Source organism: Triplophysa rosa, unplaced genomic scaffold, assembly GCF_024868665.1.
Source record: "Triplophysa rosa unplaced genomic scaffold, Trosa_1v2 scaffold92_ERROPOS276858, whole genome shotgun sequence".
Lineage (NCBI taxonomy): Eukaryota > Metazoa > Chordata > Actinopteri > Cypriniformes > Nemacheilidae > Triplophysa > Triplophysa rosa.
This window is the reverse complement of record NW_026634928.1, coordinates 111,742-122,040: the sequence shown is the minus strand read 5'-3', so window position 1 is coordinate 122,040 and position 10,299 is coordinate 111,742.

Sequence of the window (10,299 nt, the reverse complement as noted above, 5' to 3'; positions counted from 1 at the left end):
ATCAAGCTGTTCCTGTAAAGAAATTTTTTTGAAACAGAGTTAGTTAGTGGATATCTAGTATCTAGATATCTGTGTGTGTGTGTGTGTGGAGATCCTCATCATAAATCATGGAAGTAATATAACACCAAAAATGTGCATTTTAATTGAAAGATATTGTATACATAATTAATATTAATAATATAATTTAGAACATTACATAAAAACATTAATTGAGTGAGAAAGTTATTAAGTAATAGGTGAGCGAACATTTTTATGTTACGTGACATCTGGTGAACGCCAGGCGAAGTGACAGGGAATAGACAAAATTTAGTATAACGAGTATAGCCTACTACTCACCGAATGGACAGACAAACTGTTAATTCACATTTATGTTTACCCATTTCAATTTTTAATTCTAAATTTGTAATTGCATTTAGTTATTGTTAGTTTTATAGTAAAGATGTTGTAGCTATGTTTTCTCATGTTACTCAGCTGTGGCATTTTCAATATTTTACATAATTCGTTACACAAATTTGAAAATTGGTTTAAACACACAGTAATTCAGCACTGATTCACTCACTAGCAGGAACGCAACTGAACTTTATTTTTCTCTCGCACAGTCACAACTCCTTGCTTCGGGGGTGTGGTTAAATCAATCTCACCAACCACATATCACCACATCTCCCCTTCCCCCAAACAATAGACTTCATGTATTTCACTGTTTTGGGACAATAAATATACTGCAGCCCATTTTAACCATTTTCTAAGTGCAATATAAAATGTTTCTCTAACATAGAAGTACATCACTGCTTTGTTAACATTGTCAAATTTAACTTTCTTTTCCCAAATTACAGCAATTTTTATTTGAATTGATAACATTTAAACATTAACATTTCTTTTTTCTCACATTGACATATTTTCCTTTTTTCCCATTGACTTTATAATGATATTGGTCTATTAAAGGAGGTCAGGGTAGACTACCTGAGCACTCCTAGCACAGTGAGAGGATTATTCTGCCTCTGTGACCACAGGCCATGAACTAAAGGTCACTGTGCCAGTGGTCTCTGATCCAAACAGTCTCCCTTGGCTTCAGCGGTGACAAAGACCTGGCCCTATGTCTCCTGCAGAGATGTATAGTAACGAAGTAGAACTACTTCACTACTGTACTTAATTACTAAAAGGCTGTATCTGTACTCTACTGGAGTATTCTGTTCTGTTTCTGTTGTGTATTCTGTTATGTTTTTTTCCTACTTCCACTTTTACATTTACATTTAGTCATTTAGCGGACACTTTTATCCAAAGCGACTTACAAAGAGTTTAAGGAGCAATAAGCGATATGTCATACAGGAGCAATAATGCAATAGGTGCCAATACAAAGTTACTGGTTTCAACAAAAGCTAGACCACTACCTGTTGCGAGAAAGAGAGAGGGTTAGTGTTTTTTTCTTAATTTGTCTGTCAAGTATTCACAAAAGAGATGGGTTAGTTTTTTGAATGTTGTGAGAGATGTGGTTGACCGGACTGAGTTAGGAAGAATTCCACCAGGAAAGAGTTGTGAATAAGAATGAGCGGGAAAGCGATTTACTAAGTGAAGTGAAAGTGACCTATTTGTCAGCTATGGTGACCCATACCCGAAATGTGACCTCTGCATTTAACCCATCCAGAGAGTAGTGAACACACGTACACCCGGAGCAGTGGGCAGCTATCACTGCACTGCCCGGGGAGAAAGTAGGGGTACGGTCGTAACCTCAGTCGTTACCTGCCAGCCCTGAGGATCGAACCGGCAACCGTCCGGTCACGAGTCCGACTCTCTAGCCATTAGGCCACAACTGCCCTAACCCCAAGGAGAGCATTGCAGTAGTCCAACCTTGAGATTACCTCGGAGATGAGATGACCGTGTTGTCTTTGTAATGTGATCATTGAAGGACAGCTGTTCATCAAATATGACTTCGAGGTTCCTGGTTGTTTTGGAAGGAGTGATTGTGGTATTGCCCAGTTGGATGGTGAAATCGTGTGCCGGAAACATGAGTAGTTCTGTCTTGGCCGGGTTCAGCTGGAGGTGATGCTCTTTCATCCAAGCCGAGATGTCCTCTAGGCAGGCTGTAATGCGAGCTGCTACAGTAGTATCGTCTGGGTGAAATGAGATGTAGATCTGGGTGTCATCAGCATAACAGTGATACGAGAAGCTATGTGCCCGTATGATGGGGCCCAAGGATGTCGTGTAGATGGTAAAAAGCAGCGGTCCAAGCACCGATCCCTGAGGGACCCCAGTGATCATGTGGTGAGCAGTGGACAGCGAGCCCCTCCATGGCACCGTGAAGGATCTGCCGGAGAGGTAGGATTTGATCCAGCGGAGAGGAGAGCCTGAGATTTCTAGAGATGACAGGGTTGCTAGCAGTATCTGGTAATTGACAGTGTCAAATGCTGCAGATAGGTCTAGCAGAATCAGGACCGAGGATTTAGATTCCGCCTTGGCTAGCCGCAGTGCTTCTGTGACCGATAGCAGTGCAGTCTCAGTGGAGTGGTTTGTTTTGAAGCCAGACTGCTTGTCATCAAGTAGTTTGTTCTGGGATAAGTAGGACGACACATGATTGAAAGCTGCCCTTTCAAGTGTTTTAACAATAAATGGGAGGAGAGAGATAGGTCTATAACTGTCGGTATTAGGGGGGTCCAATGTGGGTCTCTTCAGTAGGGGCGTGACCTGGGCCTGTTTGAATGTGGATGGAAAAGTGCCAGTGAGCAGGGAGGTGTTGATGATTCAATTCAATTTTTATTTATATAGCGCTTTTCACAATGTGCATTGTTCCAAAGCAGCTTTACAGGAGCAAATAAGAAAAACACAGAAAGGTAAAACACAGCACAGTGCATGGTGTTTATAGACCAAGCAAGATCATTGTAATAAATAATATCTAATAAATAAATGAATAAATAAATAAATAAATGCAGTCTCCCGGTGAGCAAGCCAACACTGCACTGCTCTGCTGTGGCGAGGAACCCAAACTCCAATGCTGAATAATGGAGAAAAAAAAACCTCGGGAGAAACCAGGCTCAGCCGGGAGGGCCAGATCTCCTCTGACGTGTCATAGCTGCACTCAGTGACCCCGACCAAAAGCCACCAAGCAAACGTCCACGAAGAACAGGAAGAGCCCACCAGCCGCGACCCAGGAAGCCCCACCTGCCGAAACCGCGCAGGTCCAACCAGGTCCCATTCCGCGATCGACAACAGACAACAGAGGAACAACCAGGGAAAAATAGTAATGGCATAATTAACTTTATTCCTCTGTTGTCCGACATCCACCACAAAACAAGACCAAACCAGACCCACACAGTCCCAACAAATGAAATGCCCCAAACCACAACCAGCAAGCCCCACTCCCCACAAACACCCACCCAGCAACCTCCAATCAAAGTCACTTAGTGCAGCCATAACTTCAAACTGCTGTCATGTGATGTAAGTTTAGCATTAAATACCAAGTATTGTAAATTTAGCATTAATGTGACAAGTAGTCCGTCTTTACTCTTGGTTGGGGATGGAATTGTCTGAGCTGGGCTGGTCAGATGGTCGCTTTTCTCTTGGGTGGTGATGGAATTGCCTTGGATAGAGCTGGGATGGTCAGTCAGTCCGCAGGCTCTCGCAGGAGGATGGCACAGGATTTTCAGATGTAGCTGGCGTAATCTCTAGTTGGGGATGGGCATATGACATTCATCTGGGCCTGGCGGAATCTCTCCCTACCTCGGGATGGGCATCCCGAGGCGAGGGCAGAAAGAGAATAAATAGAGTAGCTGCTGTTCATTAACTAAGTGAATGCTTGGCTGAAAAGATGTGTCTTTAAGCTAGATTTAAATTGGGAGAGTGTGTCTGACCCTCGAATAGTATCGGGAAAGCTTTTCCAGAGTTTAGGTGCTACGTATGAGAAAGCTCTACCTCCTTTGGTGGATTTAGTTATTCTAGGTGTTATCAAAAGTCCGGAGTTTTGAGATCTTAGAGAGCGTGATGGGTTGTAGTGTGGTAGAAGCTCTGTTATGTAGGTAGGGGCTAAACCGTTTAAGGCTTTATAAATGATTAAAATAGCTTTAAAGTCAATACGATACTTAATGGGTAACCAGTGAAGGGTTGATAACATTGGGGTTATGTGATCGTATTTTCTGGACCTGGTTAGAACTCTGGCAGCTGCATTCTGAACTAAATGTAGTTTGTTTATTGATGATGCAGGACAACCACTAAGCAGTGCATTACAGTAGTCAAGTCTTGAGGTCACAAATGCATGAATAAGCTTCTCTGCATCAGCAACACATAAAATATTTCGCAATTTGGCAACATTTTTAAGGTAGAAGAAGGCTGTTTTTGTGACATTTGAGATGTGATTTTCAAATGACAGGTTGCTGTCTAATATAACGCCTAGGTCTTTAACTGTATTTGTTGGAGTAACAGTGCAGCCTTCAATTTGCAGGTTATAATCCGAAATATTCTGCTCACGTGTCTTTGGTCCGATAAGTAATATTTCTGTTTTATTAGAATTTAAAAGAAGGAAATTACAAGTCATCCAATGTTTTATATCTTCGATGCACTCTGCCAATTTGGACAGCTGGAAGGAATCATCTGGTCTTGATGAGATATATAGCTGAGTATCATCAGCATAACAGTGGAAGCTAATTCCATGTTTTCTAATAATGTTTCCAAGGGGCAGCATGTATATGGAGAATAGCAAGGGTCCTAAAACCGATCCCCGAGGTAATTCATAATTTACTTGCGTTAGATTTGATGATTCCCCATTTAAATGGACAAATTGATGTCTGCCTGATAAGTAAGATCTGAACCATTGTAGTGCCTGTCCCTGAATACCGGTATAATTGTGTAAGTGATCTAGAAGTATTTTATAGTCTACAGTATCGAACGCAGCACTAAGGTCAAGCAGGACTAGGAGTGAGATGTTACCTTTATCTGATGCTATTAGCAGGTCGTTTGTAATTTTAACGAGCGCAGTTTCAGTACTATGATGCGGTCTAAAGCCTGACTGGAATTTTTTGTGTATGTCATTATTTTGTAAGAAAGAGCACAACTGAGTGGACACTACTTTTTCTAGTATTTTAGACAGGTAAGGGAGATTTGAAATCGGTATATAGTTTCAAAGTTCATTGGGGTCTAAATTTGGTTTCTTGATAAGAGGCTTAATGACGGCCAGTTTAAAGGGTCCTGGGACATGGCCTAGATTAATTGACTAGTTGATAATAAATGGGCTCAATTGCAACAGGTAATAACTCTTTTAATAATTTAGTTGGTATGGGGTCTAATAAGCAAGTTGTAGGTTTAGATGTTGCAATAAGTTTAATTAAATATTCCTGTTTTATCTAATTGTTTCTGTGTTTATTTATCACATATCAACGTCACTTAAACTGCTTGATTTCATTAGGATTCCTGAAGTGGTACTGTACTACAGTAAGAATATTGTTTTTCCAGGCCAGGGGAGTAATATTTCTTAGAGTTTATATACGATCTGCTGATCACATGGTGGACGAGTGTATTTAGTTTGTCGCTGTTATTAGCTCTGCTGCATCAGGTAAAGTGTATAAAATAATTAATGGTTAATCACCATTAATTATTTGTAGGTTACTGTGTTTAAACTCATAGTTTACCCGAAATACACTACATATATTGGTGGAGAATGCGCGGGCAGTTTTAAACCTTGTTTTGTGAGCAGAACTCAGTGACTATTCATGTGTGTGTTTCTATGGGTGTTACAGAAACCGAATACTCTCTTAAATGGCACTTTATAATGAAGGTGTGGACCCACCCACCTATCCTTGGCAGACTCTTGAGCTTCTCGCAGAGAAAACCTCAGCCTCCATCAAAGAGTTAGTGACGATATAAAGACGAATAAATCTCTTTATAGCGCACTATGCTATTATTTAACCGCCATAAATTGAGCGAAGAAATCCTCTTTTAGCGCGAAGAATGTAGAGCGAGACTCGCTCCCTTAAGTTACTGCGCCGAAACAAGCCTCTGTGACCTATTTAGGAAAAGCCCAAGGTACTGTTAATGATGGTTAAGCTAACTGCAAATTTAATGTGATCCTATAAAACGAAGAAATATTTTATAGAGAGTCCCGATATCGTTTGACCGCCCTAATCTGAGCGAAGAAATCCTCTTGTTAGCGCGAAGGAGATAGTGGAGCGAATTTCCTCCCTAGTTCATGTACGGCCGAATTTTGTGTAGATCGAAGCATTGCGTGTTCCAATGCTTTTCATCTAAGACACACCGCTCCCCGAAGTTTAACCATTTAGACTAGCTAACTAATGCGTGCTTTCTTGTTTCCTCTTTTCGAGTAGATGAGGCGGAAGGATACTGTTTACTGTATATTGTATAGTTAAACAGTAGATGATGACCGTTTAAAGGGGAGTGTGATAAAAATCTTGATCAAGTTCATTGTACGACGGCGAAGAAATCCCGTTGTGTTTGTTTGTTTGTTTGTTTGTTTGTTTGTTACTGTGTGTTTTAACTCAGTGTTGGGCAGCGAATAAATCCTGCCGCGCGTCAGGTCATATAGCGAACTGATCTCGGATCCGCCGAGATCAAACGTCACCATCCGTGACGCTTCCCCAGCGGGCAATTGGATTTGATTTTATATCAATTTGACGTCAAATGCTGCAACAGCATTTTCTTGTAGACCCAGTTTGAATTTCATTATTTAATCTGTGTCCTACGTTATTTTTTATGTAAATTCTTGTCAACAGCAATTGCCGCTGGAATGTTTTTTTTAAGTGATAGTTAAAGTCTTTGTGTATAACGAGAGTTAAACGTGAGACGTAATCGCATTGAAGTCTAGGGTAGGGTGTTACATCCCACTAACACCAGAGGGCAGTGTGTTGGAAGTGCCTAACATTTTCCTAACCCCGCCCCTTCCTCCCTGACTTCCGAGCCACGCCACCTTGTGGGTCCTCTCAGTCAGTCTTTTCCCTCTTTAACTTCTCTCATTTCCGTTTGGTTGTTTTGATTTCTCAGTTTATTTTGTTCATTTGCTTTTGATTTTGATTTTTAGTTTAATTAATTATTATTATAAGAATAATTAGGTTTCGGGTTTACGTGGTTTTAATTTTGTTTTCAGTTATTTAAATATTGTATGTTTCTTTTTTTTGTTTCATTTCTCATTATTCCCTATACTGCTCCCTACCTAGGAACATAGTTAATTAAATTTGATTTTAATTAATTCACTGGGCTCGTAAATCTTAAAGTTTTGACCTTTTATTTTGCTCTTCTGGGTTATTTCCAGCTATGCCATTAACCCTAGCCCTGTTCAGCCTTTGTGTTTCCCTATAGGTAGCACTTCCTCTAAGGCACCTGGGTAGTGAAGTGACGTCTCTCTCCTCAGTGGTATCTGGTGGGCGGATTTGGCTGTCCTGGCGTGCCTGGCACTGGCGGTGGATAGCCTCGGATACCTCAGTCCCCGCACTCTAGGTAACGGCACGCAGGGAGACTTCAGCCACTGGCACTCCGGTGCGAGTGGGGACCAATAGCGCTGACTGGTGCACTGCAGCAATTTTGGGGTATATAACGCCGGAAAGTGCCACTTAGCGGGAAGAAAAGCCTATGGGCTATGTCTGTTGTGAGTGGCACCCCCGGGTAAAATCCCAATTTTCTCTGAGCCCGTCAGTCGGTTACTCACTAGGTACTGCCAGGTTGGGCTGAGAGTTGTGACTGTTTGTGTGGTCGCACCTGGGTGGCGTGTAGGGCAAGGGACCTGAGGGGTCTGCCGCTGTGTGTCCAGAAAGGCCGGAGAGTTGGATCTGCTTTACTGGTACCCACCTGGAAGCCCTCACTTCACGCCCAGGTCTATTAAATAAGGTACAGCCCCTACTGATTTGCTATAGGTGGAAAGAGAAGTAGGAACTCTCCCTTCCATCCCCGTTAAACTGTTTATTTTGTCCCTGTTGTTTTGAGGTTAGCTGCCTCCCTAGCCTATATGACACCATAGCGCCCCCTAGCTGCAGGCCCCGTCATAACTCTAGTGTTGCCAACCAGCTGAGCCAAGTAAGGCAACCCGCTCTGTTCCCTCTTCTATCTTTTTATTTTGGTTTTTAATCCTGTCCTGTTTTACCTTTAGTTTTCTAGAAGACTGAATCTGCATGAGCCATCAGGGAATTCTCAGTAATGTGTTGATGAAGTAAACTACCCCAGTCAGTAGAATGACCCCCTAAGTTTCAACCCATCGACACATTTGCTCAGACTCTTTCCCTGTACCCAAATACCCACACACACACCCACTATCCACCCCGCCAATTCACTGCCAGGATAAATAGGTGTTTAAGTTGCGCCACTGACTGTTCACCGCAGTTAGCTGCACAACACATGACATATAAGTGTTATAGAGCTCACTTAAGCTTGAAGGGACTTGCATTGGCCTCTTTGTGCTCTTCTCCCTTGCCCTCAGTGCGCCAGCATGTCCAGACCATCCAGTCCTGTCACCTGCCAGACCAGCTAGAGACCAGGCAAAGCGATGCTACGGACTCCTGCCTGGGACCAACATCCGCACACGGCAACTGCGCTGAGAGCTGTTGTTCGGACTACCTAAACCGGCGAAGGGACCACGATCTAAACCAGAGCTACAACTACAACTACAGAGAGCTAACAAACTCATCTGAAGTGCACAGTCAGGATCATCGGTGACCACGACCAGATCGTCCTACTAGAGCCAGGAGCACATGCAGAACCGCCTAGACCAGCTGGACCTGCAAATGACAGCGGATGAAGAGGACCAGGAGCTACAGGAGGAGATGAAAGCTACAAGAGTCCTTTGCAACACAGACTGAGCGAAGAGAGCAATTGGAGCAGATGCCAGAGAGGAGCTGGTAGGAAAACTCCAACATGCAGAAGCTCTCTTCATAATGGCCCCGGCTGACAGCAATACAATTACACGGCCAAGGCCTATAAAGGCCATCTGCAAGCAGTCCACGCTGAAGTCCAAGCCATGACTCAGCAATGGTACCAAAATGAACTGAACTTATCTTGCAGACTACAATGTGAACAGACAGGAGAATGCAACAGAATCTCTCGTGTCCAGCCTCCCCAGCTAAAAGCCCAAAACTGTGAAAGGGGGGTAGCAAAAGCCCACTGTTCACACCTTACTAGCCAGCAAACACAGAGGGGTGGGGCAGGAACCATTCAAAAGAACCTGCAGACACATACCCTGCGTGTCCCCACAGACCCCAGCAAGCTGGCCAGATGACACATGACAGCTGTCCCCACTAGATGCTGTCACCCTGAACACTGCAGGAGGCCACAACAAACTCCTACCTGCAAAACATTGACTCTTAGGCAGGATCACTGCCCAGTGTGACCACACAAGACAGATCACCTGCTTAGGATCACCTCCACCCTAGAGGACCACAGCATCCTATGCCAGCAGTTAGAAACTGTCAAAGCGGATTACAGCAGCTACAACACCTCTGCTACAGCCAGCATCCGAGCCTACATGAGAGGACAAAACAGGCCGAAAGGGAAGAAGACTTCAACGCAAAACTCTCCTGCCTCAGAAATCCGCATCACGCTGTGAGTCATCACTTAAGCGCTACGGCCTTCTTCCACCAAGATCACCTGATATCTGCGGAACTCAGCCCATAAGACCTACAGAGAACATAGCGCTGCCTTCATAAAGACTGTTTAAATCTTGCCTATCTCTGCACATCACAAAGAAATGACTCTGGAGGGTGCACCACAGCAGCAGATCTTCAGCAGAGACTCAGCAGATGTTACAGCCTGCTGGGAACAGCCAAGCACCAGACAGGATGCCCTGCGACAACATGGACCACTTTCGTCGGACACGAAAGACGGCGCCCCGTGGAAACCCAGCGGGCAACCTAGGAGCCACTGACATGTTCCGGCCCAACAGTCATCAAGGAATACATCTCAACACCATGGACGACACCTGTCCAGCGAGCAAAACCGTGCAAATACGTCTGAGCCAGCAGAGATCCTGAGAACATCAAAGGAGCTGATTCTACAAGAAACCTCAACAGGAGGATGTAAAAATCCAAGTCAGACTCTTTTCAACCATGAGTGGCATGAGAAACGAATAACCCTCATGAATGCCCTCCTACTGAGAAAACATCCAGATCTCTGCAACCTGCTTGTCAACCACAGAGACAGTCATAATAACACAAGATGAGCATGGCACCCAGACCGCATCTCAGCAGACGGCTGACTACCCAGAACAAGCCGAGACACACACATGCGGCCATCAACTGAGGTATGACTGAAACAAGAAGTTCCCACAAACCTGACCAACAGCTCCACAAGCATGTACACCCCATGTACATATCACAGATG